At 34.7% G+C, this 17,388-nt stretch overlaps 1 long non-coding RNA gene across 1 annotated transcript in view; it reads right to left on the bottom strand.

Moving 5' to 3' along the window:
* LOC147827862 (uncharacterized) overlaps positions 1-17,388 on the bottom strand; it is a 348,252-nt gene that overhangs the window by 19,363 nt on the left and 311,501 nt on the right. Inside the window, exon 4 of the long non-coding RNA XR_015451605.1 lies at positions 2,978-3,062. This is a non-coding gene — a long non-coding RNA (uncharacterized LOC147827862). The remainder of the gene's footprint in view (positions 1-2,977; positions 3,063-17,388) is intronic.

Here is a 17,388-nt window from a genome sequence, read left to right on the forward strand (position 1 = left end):
GGATCTCTTCTTAGGAAAAAGCTTCTGCACAGCAAGAGAAATCTCCAGCAGTGTGAAGAGACAACCTACAATGTGGAATAAATTCTTCACCTGCTTTTCCTCAGACAAAGTCTACTATCTCGAATCTATAAAGAACTTAAAAAGATCAGACTTCCCAAATTTAAAGACCCAATCTGAAAATGGGCATCTGAAATGAATAGACATTTCTCAGACAAAGAAGTAGAAATAACAAATAAATACATGAAAAAATGTTCAACATCACTGGTCATTCGAGAGATGCAAATGAAAACAATGCTGAGATTCCACTTCACTCCAGAAAGAATGGCTGCTATCATGAAATCAACTAATAACACATGCTGGTGGGGCTGTGGGGAAAGAGGAACCCTGCTCCACTGCTGGTGGGAGTGTAGACTGGTGCAAGCACTGTGGAAATCGGTATGGAGATAACTCAAAGAACTAGGACTGGAAGTCCCATTTGACCCCACTGTTCCACTGCTGGGGATCTTCCCCAAAGAATTAAAAGAATCTTTCCACAGTGATATATGTGCACCCATGTTCATAGCAGCTCAGTTCATGATAGCTAAAACTTGGAAACAGCCCAAATGCCCATCAACTGGAGACTGGATAAAGAAAATGTGGGTTTTTCATAAAATGGAGTACTAATCAGCCATAAAATATGAGAAATTAGAGACATTTATAGCTAAGTGGATGCACATTGAGGCGATACTCTTAAGTGAAATAAATAGGACAAACATGTATAAATACTGAATAGTTTCTCTGGAGTGAGAAACTGAAAGTGTAAATAAGGACTAAAATGTATAATAGGTAATATGAAATAGGAAGAAAAGGGGCAAAGGGGAAGGAAGTGGGAGGGCTAGGGGAAAGGATAGAAGGGAATGGGATTAATAGGAGAAAATGGAAGAATAGGAACAAAATCTTTGTAAATAGGGAGGACTGGAGGGGTTGAAGGGAGGGCTGGGCAAGGGTGAAAAATAAGAACCAAGAGAGATTATGTAAAGGTGCAAATTTCCAATGATAAATGTCATTATATTGTATATCTAAAATGTGCCAATTCGTAGAATGAATAATCGATAATGTAAAATAGGAAGAAAAGGTCCAAGGGGGTAGGGGTAGTGGGAGGGGCAGGGGAAAGGAAAGAAGGGAAAGGAAAAATGATGAGAAATGGAAAAAATGGAAATAAAGTCTTTGTAAATAGGGAAGGGTGGAGGGGGTGAAGGGAGGGCTAGGAATGGGGAAAAAATAAGAACCAAGATGCATTATGTAAAGGTACAATTCCCAATGAGAAATGTAATTATGTAGTATACCTACAATGTACCAATAAAAGAAATTAACAACAACAACAAAAAGAAATGTGGGTCGGGATTTAGCTCAGTGGTTCCGCCACCTGTCCCACAAGCTCAAGGTCCCAAGTTTGATCCCTGGTACCAAAAAAAAAAAAAAAAAAGAAAGAAATTTCTAGCACACTAGTGAACCAAGGATCTTAGTGTGTCTGTGGGTAATTGACATGTATGCCAGCAAACTGAGCAGGAAGACACAATCCAGCTGTGGGTGGCAACATATAGGCTTGTAGCCTGGACGGAACAAAAAGGAAAAGAAGAAAGAAGTATGCCTGTTTGAAGAGCTCCAGTTTTCCTGAGAGGGTCCAACCTTTGCTGCCATCTGGGCACTGGTATCTAGGTCTCCAGTTTTTTCAGGCTTCCAAGGCAGATTCCCACCAGCAACCCTGCAATGAGCTTGCAGGCCTTTGACCTTTCACTGCAAGCTGTTCCATCACTGATCCATTTTGTTCTGTGGCTGCTATGTTTCTTGAGGAACAATTGCTCAATTCTCTTGCCTCTGATCTGCACATGGCCATTTTGGATTCTCTTGCTTCTGATATTTCAGAAGGCTACTTTGGGCTCTCTTGCCTCTGACCCTATAAGTCTATCTAACAAATTCCCTCCCATAACTATACATTTATTTTCTATTGATCTGTTTCTCTACTGAACCTGAACTTACATACTAATTCACCATTATTATGTGCATTACTAAGAAAGAAAAGCCTCTGAAAATTAAGCTATGAAACAATGATGATGTCATAAAGAATCATTCTGACTTCATAATATTAAAATGAGAAAAATTAAATAAATGTTATGCAACTCTGAGTCTGCAGCCATCCAACTAACTATACATTTAACATAGAGCTAGCATAACATAAAGAAAAGGATATATTTAATTTGATACTGTCATAGAAAAATGAAGTATCTAAATAAAGAACAAATTACAGATGCAATTTGTGAGATCTCAGGTATTTGTCTACTTCCCAAATAAATTTTCATTAGTGATCTGTGAAACTCTGGACCAGAGCAAAGTATTTCCATGTGGTTTATCGAATGGTCCAATGTTCTTATGCAGACATTCATTGAGAAGTTACTAGAGATATTATAATGCCTGGATTTAAAGTATAAAGAGGAGCAATATTCACATACACAGTGGCCTCAGAATTTGGACTGATTTTAGATTGCATAATGAATGAGTAGGGCCATTTTGATGAAACTTCCTACAAGGGCAAGTGGAGGTAGAAAGAGGAAGTTGGAATCTGAGTTGCTTGAAAATTTTATTAGTGTCATAGGTAAAGGATGCCTTCATTAAGTTTCCAGATGATAATTTGAGAAAAGTAATCAAAATGGAAAATGAAGAAACCAAATACTAGGTAGAGTAATTATCTATTCAAACATATCTAGAGTTAATAATTTATATTATTATATAATCTGGAAATTAAAATAGCCAATATTGGCAGCAACATGGAAAATAATTTAGATAGGCCTGGATATTGGAAAAATATAAAATGTGAGTTCTATAGTTCACTAACTGCTTTAAAACATCTGTAGAAATTGTGAGCCATAAAAAAGAGAGTATCTTAGGAGAATGGAAGTGTTATGTGCTATTGTCCAGACAGCATAAAAGGAGAGCTCACCTCTGTCTTCGGGGCAGGAAAGGTTATTATGAGAAGCAGCTCTATAAGCAATGTTTATTGTAAGGTCACCCACAGCAAATATAGCCTATGTCAAAGAGAGAGAAAAACTTCAGTGATGCAAAAAGCAGACACATATTTGTCCTCACATAAGGGTGATACACCATTCCAAGTGATAGAGTAAAATGTACTCATTGTCATACTCCAGCAATAATTCTCATTGACAGTTAATTCATGTTTCACAAAGTACAGTCTACAGAACAGTTTCTGCACAGTGTAGCTGGGTGTGGGTATATTACATACTTAGGAAACACTGCATTAGAAAATAGCAAACAAGTTTATTCACCATAAATTTTCTTACAAGTTTCACGAGTTTGTATCAAATTACTATCATAATCTCTTACTTAATCTCAATTTTGGCACCTTTTTTTTTTCTCACAGAACATATTTAAAGCCAGTTAGAGTTCTACATAGGTAAATTCTAACATTCCAGGAGCAGGTGAATCAAGGCTGCAGAAGAGGGCCTGAGAACATATTTTCAATCACCAAATTTCTCTTTTTAAAAACAATTTGAAATCATTATGTCAAAAAACTACAAAGGGTTTGAGAAGTTGTAAAATACTTATGAGGGTTTTATTTAAAAATACAACTTCATTTTTTGGTACTGGGCATTGAATCTAGCCTTCACACTGAGCTACACCCTCAGCCCTTTTTAATTTTTTTGTTTGTTTGTTTGTTTTGAGTCGGGGCTCACTAAGGGGATAAGCTGCCAAGACTGGGCTTGCATTTGTGATCCTCCTGCCTCAACCTGTGTGATAAGATTACAGGCATGGGACACTGTACCCACCACAAAACCACTTTAGAATCTAGGTGCTATTTTAATTCTCCAGAAACCTATGGGGGATATTTTTGTGTATTTTTAAAAATTTTCTTCTCTTCTTTTCCTTTCTGTTTTCTTTCCTCTTACAGAATTCTTCATAGATATCAAACTTGATGCTAAGTATATGATCAAATTCCAGCTGCACTTTATTCTACAGATTATGTCTTCCCAATGCCAAATCATAAAATTTATTTATTGGTACATCATGTTGCACTAATCTAAGGAATGATGAACATTAGCTTTAATGCTCACTTGAACAAAATACTGTGTCAAATGTTCCTATCCGGTACATTTAGTAAAAAAGTAGAGCAGACACAAGAATTCCACATGAATCTACATTTGAGAATTCATTGTTTGGGCCCTGCAAAATTGAAAATTGCATCTGGAAAATATATCCAATCTGTCTCTGCCAACGTGAAACAAATTAGTATTAGTGTCTAATAAATTATTTTTGTCCATTTTTTGCTTCTGACTGCACTTCAGTATAATCTAACTAAGGTGCTCTTTTTTGTCTATCTAAATTATTGGCTTATATAACATGAAATATTTAACGTTTGTTAAAAGTGCATGACCTTATTCAAAGGGTAAAATTCTTTATTTAAAAAATGATGCTCACCATATATCAGATATATATTTTTTTTTACTTGATCAAAATGCCATTTATATGAATTATTTTATTTTAACATAAAGTCTTGTTACACGGAGGGGTCCAAAGCTATGAATCTAATGAATGGCAAAGCTGGATATAAAATTCATTTCTTTTTTACTTTAAAGTCCATGTTGCTTGTGATTCAGCAATAGATCTGCAGATCTTTTCCTTGGCTTTTACACTTTAGCTAGTTTGTGGGATGAGCAATACACATGATGTTAATAAGCTCATGTCACTTTGTGTGACTATCAGGATTCCCACTGGTTTCACAAAATACCTATGCAAGGTGAATAGAAGCTCAGTTGGGATCAGCTAGGGCTTTAAACTGGAGAAAAACATTAGTGTGTGTTTCCTGATAATCACTACTTATACTTTTAGGTACTAATGAGTGATTTTTGTTATAAAGTGATTTGAACTTAAAATCTGTAGTCAGTTAGGTCACTACAAAATGGCAAAACTATGTGTGTAGTATCTTAGCCAAGATATTCCTTTCTTATTATTTTCTGTTTCTTCTTCAGTAACACATTCTGCCCAGTCCCAAGTTATATTCAGTTTCTTTACTTAGCCTTTCTTAAATTGATTATTTATCTCCGTCTTTTAAAAATTCATATATGCAATACCACATACCACAACTTACTTCATAATTATAGCACAATCCATGTGTATATCTTTACTCTCATTCATGACCCATACCTTTGCCATTTTTTTCCTCCATGTAGCATTTCGAAGCAAGATAACTTTATCTTGCTACATTTCTCACCCTAGGATTGTTGTCTTATTACTGATGTACTATTCTTATAATCCTTAGAGCATATGGAAAATTATTTTCTGTCCAGTATCTTGGAAAAGTTGCACAATTACTCTTAATCTGTCTAACTTCCACAATCTCTACTATGTCTCTCTACCACAAGACCTAGCACATTCTGAGGCAGAGACTTTTAACAGTCTTTTTTTCTCATAACTATCAATTTGGGGCTCTAAACATTCTTTCTAAAGATGCCTGTGAGACTAACAAGAAACTGAAATGATGTTAATTCAGTCATAATTTGCTAATTAAGAAAAGTTATTAAAAATTCAAGATGCTACCATACAGACAAGGCCTATTTTAACAATAAGAGTATTGTACAGTGGAAGCTCTGCTAAAATGTTTATCACAGCATTTTTGTATGGAAGTGTCAGTTTGCAAAATTAAAACACTCTTTCCCAAGTAATTTCATTAAGCAAAAGTCACTGTGGTTTTGAGATTATTGTATAATTACCTGTATGCATTTAGCATTCATTATCATGGGGAGATGAATCTGTGCAATCACCATTTGTTTAGACATGATGTTTTGTCAGTACTTGGGTGGCAAATGTCACTAAGCTAAATAAAAGCACCTCTAACATATGCTTGTATAACAGGAAAGACACTTGGGAAGTTAATTCTGTCCTGTTGCTGATTTTGAATGTCAGCTCTGACAGCCACAATAACAATTGGATCAGGTAGTGTTGACAGCCAGCGAGGACAGTCTAGAGCAGGAAGTGCATTGTAGATTCAGAGTCTCATCATTCTAGTCTTTGAGTCAGAAAACTAAAATGACTGATATGTAATTCAGTAAGTGCTAAAATGACTTATGGCTCACTTTTGTTAAATTTATTCAGAATTTTGGATGACACCAAATAGTAAAAGATAACCTTCACATGTCATCTAGACGTTTCACCAAGTTCTCTAATGTAATACCTTCAAACCACAAGTTAAAAGCTAAACAACAGACAAGCTCTTCTCAAAGACTGTCATCATACAACATATACATAGAGAACTGGCACCAAATTTCAGGCTATGTGCTACAACAGGAGTCAGAAAACCTTTTCTGTAAAGCACAAAAGAGCAAATATAAATGGTCATGCAATGTCTGTCATGACTACTCAATTCTACAACTATAGCACAGGAGTAGCCACTGACAGTACACAAATTAACAAAACATAGAAACTTCACAATTTTATTTACAAAAATAGGCAGCAGGACAAATATGACCTGCAGGACATAAGCTGTTGATGATTTGTGCCAGATTATGTCCTTCCACAAGGCTCCTTGATTAAAAGAAGGGTGGTATTCCATGAATGTATGTGGGGGGGAGTGAAAGAGAGCCTGCTAGTGATCTTTGAAAGTTTTGGGTTCTGAATCTATGTGGGTTTAGACAACAGCCATACAAACTTAACCATCAGTCTGAATGAAAGCATGGAAGCAAAGCAGAAACCAAGCATCACTTGAACGACTCCTCATGTATGTCCATCATAGACTCTCTCTCTCCACTTAAACCAAGGAAGTACAATCATATAATACATTGGCTTAAACATTCAGTCCACATAGAGTTCTGTCTAAAGATTTATGTTTTTATGAAGTGGGAAATCCACTGAAGAAGAAATTAAGAATCCTAACTCTTGTCCACTCTGTAATAAATAAGAAAGAATGCAACCTTAGTCAGTTCACTTTATACATTTAGGCCTAAATTTCTTTTGTATGAAAATAACCTCAAATTTGATTCTGTTCAATACATCTTCCAGGTCTAACATATTGATATACACATTTAAATTTCACTATCTCAAGTAGTTATATTCTATAAATTTGTGAACACTAAATTAGTAAATCATGAATCACTATTATTAGGTGTGAGAAAAAACAAGTTCCTATGAGGCCCTTGTTACATTTTTGTCAATCTATAAATATATAACTTTATTTCATGTGCTTTTTTAAAATGCAATGTGACTAATAGATAGTATTGCTTCATTAACATTGATCTCATGGTCAACAGTACTAAAACTTCTGCCTGAATGAAGCTTATCAACATATGTGCTTTCTCTGTAAGGCATGTCACAATCTTCTACATGCAGAAGCATTATACAGGAGTTTGGTACTGGGCATGGTTTAAGACAAGGAAATCAACAAAAACATAAAAATGAAAGAATGTTGTTCTTTCAGATTTCAATAAGGAAGCATATTTGAAGTATGAGAACTGCAAAAACATTGTCTGATTCTGCCTCCACTGAGAATGTAAATGCCAGGTGACTCAAATTTTTTTATAGCTCTGTGACTGTGAAAAACCCAATAGTATTATGAGAATTGGTTTGGGGATTACAATAAATTTAGTAAGGAGATGTATTTGCTACAACAGATTGGTAAATAATAGGATTTACTAAACATTGACCATTATGAGTAAAGTTATTACAAATCACTGCTGTGACCTAATAACTCTTATTTTGTTTCCCTTAATTCTTCATAGTTTTATTTACTTTCCCTCTCAGGACTCATCCATATGCAGTCTTCATGGCTTCCAAGCCATGATCCAGCTTTTATGCCTATACAATGGCAGCACACTCTGTTTCTTGTCACTTCTGAATCTAGTCCTTCTTCAACACTAATTTCAGAGTTAAAATAAATAAATAAATTTGCACATAAATTTGCACTTAGCTATGACTGTTAGTTCCTCACTGACTATAGATTAAAATTCAAATGTTCAAACTTTTCTATTGCTATATAACACTTCATAATTTAGCTTATATTCTACCACCACTCGCCTTGTATTTTATAAATTAACCACTTTGCTCTTATTTATCTATCCTTACTTTCTCATATACTTGTCACTTTGCAGTTGTGGTTTTCTTTGTTTGTTGTCATAGCTCAAAATCCACAAACTCCGTAAGTTTGTCTCTGATTATCATAAGAAAAAATGAGTCTCTTATAGCACTTAAGATATCTGTGTACAAAAAGTTTACCCACTAAACTGTTATCTCTTTAAAAACAGGGAAATTCTCACATGGATATTTTATACTATGCATTGGTCAGTGCTTACCAGAGATACAGATTTAATACAAGATATACAAATATATAAGAATTTACAAGATTGGCTTATAATGACTACCCACGGAGTCAGATGTGGAAGAGTGCAGAGAGTTTGTCTGCACAGTGGAGATCTGAAGGATCCAGTCAAAGGCCTGGAGCCCACTATAGTGTCCTATGAGAGTCCTTATCAGGAGGCGGAAGTGTCTGTGTTGGAGACTGAAGGGTCTGCATTAGAAGCCAGGAGGCGACGTCCAAGGTGAAGGTGAAGACTGGAGCTCTTTTCAGGAAACAGAAGTGAGACTTCCTTCTTTGTTTCCCTTTACACTCTTCTGGCATAAATCCTCCCTAGGGTTGGTCTTTCACATGAAGAATCGTGCTGAGCCAATTTTGTTGGGCATTTCTTACTCACATTGACACATTCAGTTCACTATCACATACATAAAACTTCTTCATATGGAGACTATAGTGTGTGAGATATTCAATAGAAAGGTGTAGTACATATAGAGGAGGTATGAATTTTAAAGTATTTATTTGAAATATTTATATAGTATTTACTACTTCCCAAGTGACATTCTAGGTGTTGAAATACAGCATGACTAAGACAAAATAGGAAGAGTTGAAAGGCTTAGAAAGAAATTAATCTTTTCAAGTTTCAATTTCTTCACTTACTGTAAGGAAATAAAAATATTTGTACCTCTTAGAGCTATTATAAGGAATAACTAAGATAATAGGAAAATGTAATACTCAATACTATGTTTAAAGTTAATAAGTGCTCAATACATACTAATCTTATAGATTTACCATTGAATCACAGAATCAATAATTCCCAGTGTTGTATAGCAGAAATCCCTACATTATTGTTCTTAAACTTTATTGAGACTCAGAACTCTGTGAAATCTGACATAGGCTATCAAATCTCTCATAGGGAGGGTAGGAGAGTTATATACTTTTATACTTAACATGACTTACATATCTTTGAGTCAGTCTACTAATTTATGATTTCTCTTCATTTTTCATTACTATATTCTTAAATTTTCTTTGTGAAAAATTTTCCCACTTATGACTGAAGTAAGATATCCTTATTTCTTTTGGAGAAGGACACAATTTCCTTAAAACACTTATGATAAGCCTAGCCTATTAATTCTGGTTTCAAGTTACAGAAAACTTGACTAACTTAGCTAGAAAAACATGTGTATGTTTTCCTTATGACACTAAATTCTACAGGTTAATGGTTGCTGATATTGGCTCAATATCTCAGTAAATGAGGTCAAATGTATCTCTGATTCTCTTGGCCTTCTCCTTGTGGTTTCTAAATGAGTCCTGAAGATGAGGGTGCTATGACAGCCAGGCAAGAATGTAAAGAACAGCAGGTTTCTCAGGAAAGCTGAGTGAATTCCCACTGACGCCTTACTGGATATGATTGTATCCCCTAACTACACTGCTGGATACAAGAAAGACTATGATGGCAAGGACTTTTTGTTCAATTAATTTATTACCATCTTGAACAGAATTGATTTCTGTTGGCATGGAAGAGGAGTGTGAAGTAGATATTGTAAGCACTAGTATTATTAGTTGCACAAAGGAAATAAACTATAGTTGGTTTCATAAACCTAAAAATTTAATGAGTGATCAAGACATATGGCCTTCTCTCAACACATTTTGTAATGAGACCACAAACATGTTTTTCTGACATTAAAGTTTAAAAATAATTTGGAATCCCTGTCTTTTTGATATTCAAAGAATAGGAGTCCATATACTCTTTCTACCCATCTCTGACATTGCTAAAAGTACAGAGACCTCAAAGTTCTTCTTCTACACATCTTTGAAAAATGGAGTTTATTAGTCATCCACTTAAAGTTCCAGAGGAAAAGGACGCTCTGTTCCTTGGCATTGTGGGCCATGCAGGCTCTTTCATCCTGTCCTTGTATTCTGCCAGGATACCAGGAATTCTCTATTCAGAAGAAGGAGGAGAAAGAAAGTTCACCTGGGACATTTCAAGGGCAAGACCAGTAAGGAGCACACATCACTTCTAATTCCAATCCTGTTTGCCAAGTCTTCAGCAACATGACTGCATATAATTACAGGAGATGATAAGAAATGTAGCCTATCTACATTACCCAGAAGCACAGGGAATGTGGGTTAAGTTATAACTTATCAGAATGCCACAAAGGTCAATCGTCTTATAGAACCTTGGCCTCAAGGTGGTCACTGATTACCTGCTGTGTAGACACCTATATGTACTTTACTCTAGCCTTTAAAAAAACACTCAGAGTTCTCAAAGAATAGATTTCTGTCTTGAGATTTTATTATGCAGTCTATTTCACATTTTAAAGGTGATGTAATTTATTAGAAATCAAGCTGAGAGCAAAAGTTCACATTTTTGATAAATGTATTTCTTTTATTAACTGGTGTTTTGGAAATAACTATATTTTCCTAAGAATTTGAAAACCAATTTCTATCTCACTAATTTTCCATCAATGAATACCTCATGTGATTATAGTATGTACAATTTCAAAACCAAGAATTTCATATTGCCACAATATGCTGGGTGCTATGGGAGTTCTAGCTCCTCCCTAGGCTTCCACTGGTCTGCTTGGCTCAGAGAGAAAGCATGCCATGTTTCTCTCCCTGTGTGTCCTCTGTTGATGCCACATTGTTACTGGGCCATAGTGAAAGCCCTGACTAGCTCCAGTGCCTTCTGGTGACACTCCAGTTGGGAGCAATAACTATCCTCATCTCTAATTGTTGGGCATCCCAAGTGGCCTCCCCTGTCTTGGTTGGTGGGGAACTTCATTATCAACTGATGTCATGAAGGAAAAATTTGAGGTTATTTCTGGACTCAAAGGGGAACAGCAACGTATCATTTTAGCTATGGCCTAGTAGTCTGGCAAGACCAGAATTGTAGATTCTCTGATCCATCTTTGTTACTAAAGGTGAAGTTTGGCCAGAGTTTGCTCTGTGTTGTTTAGTTGCAGTAAAATAGTTATTACCTGAAAGTTTCCTGCCTTGTCAAGATTCTCATTTTCTAGTCTTCTACATAGAAAGACCAGAATTTTGGAGGCATTTTGTGTCTATACCTTTGGCATTTCTAGTTGATACCTTCTTCACCTCCAAGCTTAACATATACAAGACAAAAGGTAAACCTAGAAAAATGTATCATCATGTTGTTCCTTGGGTCCCCTTAGACCCAGGTTATCTGCTTTCTTTATACCACTTATTAGATTTTTCTTATGCTTGCTTTATATATAACATTCAGAGATTTCAGTTATACTTGGCAGGAAAAATAAGGAAAACAGCATCTATTCCATCTTCCTGGAAGCTAGCTTTTCTAACTTAAATCTTATTTTTTTTTTTTTTTTTTTTTTTGTACTGGGGATTGAACTTGGGTCCTTGCACTTGCGCAGCAGGCCGCGAAAGTACTGAGCTAAATCCCTGGCCCCTCTAACTTACATTTTAAAAAAACAAAAAAACAAAGAAACAACTCTAGCCTCCATGGCAAAAGCCACAGATTTGGGAATGACTTGTAGAGCTCTCCTACCTTTTTTTCAGTCTGAGCATTTGTTTTTCATTAAAGCACTTCTACCCTATGAAAGGGCCTACAAACTAAAGTTGTAAAGCACTTTTTCCTGTGCAAATTTCACAACTTGTGCAAAAGACTTCAATGTCTCCAGTCACACTTTTTTTATTAAAAAAAACCACAAGTGTGTACACATAGTACAATGAAAGTCTCACTTGTGAGAAGTGTTTAAGAAACATTCAACAGGGCCGGGGATTTAGCTCAGTGGCACAGCACCTGCCTGGCAAGGGCAAGGTCCTGAGTTCGATCCCTGGTACCAAAAAAGAAAGAAAGAAACATGCAACAAATGTTTACATATATTAATAAATTAATGAACTAATCATACATATAAACCCAGAAATAGATAATAAAACTTTTTGTAATAGACATTTAAACGACTAACTTTTCCCATCCTATCTGTAAGAGAATGCTGCAGAGTATTATCTCTCACTGCTATAACCTATTCTATCAAGAATTAGGGTTAACTTCACTTCACAAAACATACTTAAGCCTTCATAAATTAATAAAATAACAATAGAAAATGTTAATTAGGACCACAGGAGAAAATTCACAAATTAGAGGAAAAAAAACCTGGATCACGGCAAAATAGGGGATAAAATGTGCATTCAAGATAAATTCAAGTAGTGGCCTTTAAAAAAAGGCAAAGAAGCAATAGTCATTCTAGAACTTCACTTTGTTTCTCCAGAACTGTGCTTTTTAAATGTCAAATACAAGGTGACAGTGACAGCTGTCAGCAGCAAGGAATTACAGACCTGCAAAACCACTTACTCAATTCCAGTGATTTAGCCCTCTTCCCTTAGGGAAAAAATCTAAGTAAACAACACACAGATAACATTTACCTGACATTTTCTCTTTTTTCACCTTGATTGGTAATTCAGCAATAATTCATGTTCCCTTGGGAACACCTCTAGGAGTCAACATAGTTCTCAGAGATTTTGAGAGAAAATGGGCAACTTCCTCTTGCTGCCCACCTTCACTCAAATTCTGCTCACTGAATGACCTCATTCTTACCTTGTAATACAAAGACTAAACATGTCAGAAAGCATACTCAACCACAAGTGTACCAGTGAGGCCTCAGAATCCACAAGAGCCAGCTGACAAGCTAACATAATTATTCTGACTCACTATGGCCAATTCCATCTGATGGGAGCAAGGGACTTGAATCTTATCTGGACAGAAAATCATATGAGAATCCCTCAGCACCCATCAATTATTCCCATATGCATGGTGACTTGGTCACTCAGCAAAGCATGTCTGAGAAGCTCTGACAGAACATATGTGACTCAGATGAAAGCATTGCCTCAGGCATTTTCTGCCTGTCCCACCCTCCTTCTATACACAAGCCTGCAGTGCAGCTGAGATCTGGTCTCTGGAGTCCTCTTGGACAGAGTGTCTTCTGCCATGCTCTCACTCTGACTCAATTACATGTCACCCAGACTCAAAGCTTGTGATCATTTTGTCTTCTATTTCTCAGTCCTTACCCTTTTCACAAATTAAGGACTGATCTTGACTTTCATGCTTTTTACTTCATGTCTATGAAACTGAAATCTTTTCTTTTCCTAGTGTTTTTGGAACTTGTGTCTTGTATAAAACCCCACCAGATCAAGCTCTTAATTTCTTAACAAGTATCAGTGCTCCAGCCAGACTGTGCCCCTCTAAGATGAGTTAAAATATATTTATCAGAAATGACTACCTGAAAAGTAGTACTTTAGATAAGACTTTTACATTCATATAATGCTGTTTGTAGCATATTTTTGTCATTAAGAAACATCTGAAAATATTATAAACAATGAAAATAAATTACTGAAATATATTATATATGGACACGTGGTTCATTTTTACATCCAATTTCAAAAATAGGATAATAGGGAAAAATCAATCTCACTGTATTTCCCTACTCATTTCCATTCTACTTTTTTCTTCCTTAAAAGCAACAACTTTCATTAATTTGGTATATGATCTATATATGTACATGTATGTTCATAAATAACATCTAGCATTATCATATTTGTTTTTAACAAGATATATACTATGATGCTGTATGTTTTATTCAACATTATGTGATATTTTCATCCAATATTATATCCTCAACATATCTCCATTAATCTATCTGTATGTTATCAAATCAATCTTTCATTTGCTCTTTTGAAGCTGATGGATGGTGTTCTATCCTATGAATACCATGTGTATCATTATGTGTTAATTTCCTTACTGGAGAATATTTAAGATGTTTCCAAAATATACTCATATGAAAATTCAATTAATATTACAACATTCTTATGATTTTTGCTCATTTGTGCTAGTTTTTCTACAGCAGTGTCTTTCAAACTGTGTGTCAGACCTGTTGAAATGTTCTCAAGTCAATTTCCTAAATCATGGCTATAATTTTTTAATGACAGAATAGAGTAAAACAAGGCAGTATAAGAGGGCATAGGATAGGACAGAACAAGACAGGAAAGGAAAAGAAAGGGAAGGATAGCATAAGGTAGGACAGGACAGAATAAATTGCCAGTGTTCAAAGCACATGATATTGTGGATTATCTACACAGAAGAACACTAACAGTTTTTTTGTCCCAGATGTTGCTATCATCACACCTATCAAGATGTAGGGTCTGTTCCTCCTCCTGTAGAATATGACCAAGCTTTATGGCATACTTTAGACAATAGGATGGGATGAAGTGTGTGGTTCAGTTTCTTAGGTCTGGTTCTTTAGAGGTCTGACATTTGTTTTTATTTTCATTGCTGAGCCACCATGTAAAGAAACTTATCTACATTTCTGGAAATCTGATATGAAGAAGCAGAGACCAAGAAATTTTAGCTACTCTGTTTGAAGCACTGGACATAAAACTAAAGCGAACTTTGATCATTTAGCCTTAGACTGACCTCTAGATGATTTTGCCTATTAGTGACCCAAGAGACTAAGAAATGAACTGCCCAGAGAACCCTATCTAGAATACAGCATTACTTGTAAATACATGTTTTATTTCAATGCTGCTTTAGAGTTGCTGCACTAACTTTTACATACAATAAAAGTAAGAATATAATAATGGTATGGGTTACATAGTACTACAAGATCAAAAATTCCATAAGCTTTATGGTTTATAAAATCAAAGTACTGTTTACCAATCAGTCTATATGTCTGTTGGGATTGGCTGGAAGCCCTTTTCTATATCTTCTCACTCTGCCTCAGAGTGCATCACAGCTTGCTGCAGATTTTCTCTATCTTCTCACTCAAGGATACAGGTTGAGAGAGTAAGCATGATCTCAAAATCTTCTAGTTGCCATGGCAGAGAAAAAAATAGAAAAGTAACAAGTCTTTCACTAGCTATGAAATGCTTTTCAGAATAGAAAAGTTACACTCATCACTTCAACTCACAACTCATTTGATAAAAGTTGTGATATAGTACACTCAGCATCAATGTCATGAGGAAGTACTGCTCTATATAAATACATATATATAATATGTATTATATATACTTTTTACTGTGTTGTAATTTTTAAGCATAAATAAACAGCTCTGAGTTATGTTTCTTAGAAGAAATTACAGGTGATGTTATAGCAGGAACATTTTCAACTTTTACACTTTTTATGAAAATGCTTTCCAGAGTAGATACAGTGATTTATATTTGGGAGTCGTAAAATGTAGTCATGTCCATCAGTGTTCCCTGAAAATTTTATGTCCTCATAAACAAAACTGAGTTCTTTTTTAGACTATTTTTAAATTTTCAATTCAGGCAATTTTATAATTTTAAAATATCCTATTTTTCTTTTCGTTATTTGTATTCTCTTAGTGAATAATAAGTCATACTATCAGCTATTTATTTTGTGTGATTTTTTTCTCTTCAGTTTGTCTATGAATTTAATTCTGGATTATTCACTATTTTCTTTTTAGGCTGTGTTATATATTCTGGATACTAATCCTCATCAGTAACATATCTTTGCTATCTTTCTTTTTGATACACAATTTTTCTACTTTATTAGTAAAGTTGCATGTGTCCATATTTTCTCATATTATTTGTGCTTTTGTACTGTTGATAAGAAAAAAATATATATCTTATTTTGACTTTATAAAAATATTTTTAGAATGTAATTTGATTTTTTTCTACATGGAAATACTGCCTCTTCACAATTTATAAACAAATTTACTCTTTTCCTATCCATGTATGTCTCTCTTTTGTTTTTTACGCATGATGGAGTACTATTCTGCCATAAAGAAGAATAAGCTTGAGTCATTTGTAGGAAAATGGATAAACCTCAAGACCACAATCTTAAGTGAAGTAACTCAGACACACACATTTAACTACCACATGGTCTCTCTAATATGAAAAATTTTATATACAATAACATAGTTCATGAACACTTGTTCATGAACAATTCAGTTTCTGAATAGAAATGTTCAGGAAAATTTTGCTTCTGTTCACGAATTCCACATCTGGTTATGAACAGGAACACAGAATCATGGAATGAATTACATTAGTGAACAGAGATACTACTGTATATATAAAATATAAAATAAAATACAAATAATAGGAAAAAAGAAAAAAATCATTATTGCTATCTAGTACAATGTATCTAAAATTGTATCTTGACAGTACAGTTTCTTACATGTTTTATGTGTTTTTTGGTTTCTTGGTCTATGGTTTAATCTGTATTATGATAATTAACTTTATGAGGTCTTGTAAGATAAATAAATCTAGTGCATAAAAAATTAAGATGGGGTGAAAATAAGGGGAAAAGGAATTGAAATGTGTTATATATATATATGCACCAATTCCCTATGGGGTACATAGTCATTATCTACTGCAAACATGTACAAATGAAAGTCAAAAAAGGAAAAACAATTCATGTATATGATTTAATAGAGTAGAATTCCCTGGTGGTACAATACAATATTTATTCCTAAACTTTGTTTTACAGGCTTTGTCCTGATATTACTTAAGCTGCGCCATGTTTTTGTTTGTTTGTTTGTATTGGTTAGTGCAGTTTAAATTATTGTACCTAAGCCTTCCTCTAGGCTCACAGATGTGGCTTTAGAAAGATGAGAGGCCTTTATGAAGTTATCCAGTATATGGGAGGATTCGACTATGATAATCCCTGATATCTTTGACAACTCTGACGTACGATCTTCCACTTTTTCTATTTAAATCTATATTGCACCAAAGCCCCCATTTATGCCAACATACATTTGGCCAGCCCATGCAATAATTCAAATTTCCACAAGTTCTAGGTAGTTCTACATTTTGAAGTAAAAAAAGGAAACTAAAGGTCTATGCTATTCTTTTGAAATAAAAAACTATTTTATTTGCAAACTATATTTTATCATATTTATCCAAATAACACTTGTAAATTAAAATTTAACCTGGATTTTTAATCTTTTTAATAAAATCTTTGGGTCATATAATGGCTAAGTAAAAACAGAGATGAAAGTTCAATGTGAGAGAAATAAGGCCAGAGATGTCTTTATCTCAGCAGGAGAAGGCAATTTACA

The sequence above is a fragment of the Heterocephalus glaber genome, unplaced genomic scaffold (assembly GCF_053883595.1).
Source record: "Heterocephalus glaber isolate CG9 unplaced genomic scaffold, H.glaber_assembly_v1.0 deba00001429, whole genome shotgun sequence".
Classification (NCBI taxonomy): domain Eukaryota; kingdom Metazoa; phylum Chordata; class Mammalia; order Rodentia; family Bathyergidae; genus Heterocephalus; species Heterocephalus glaber.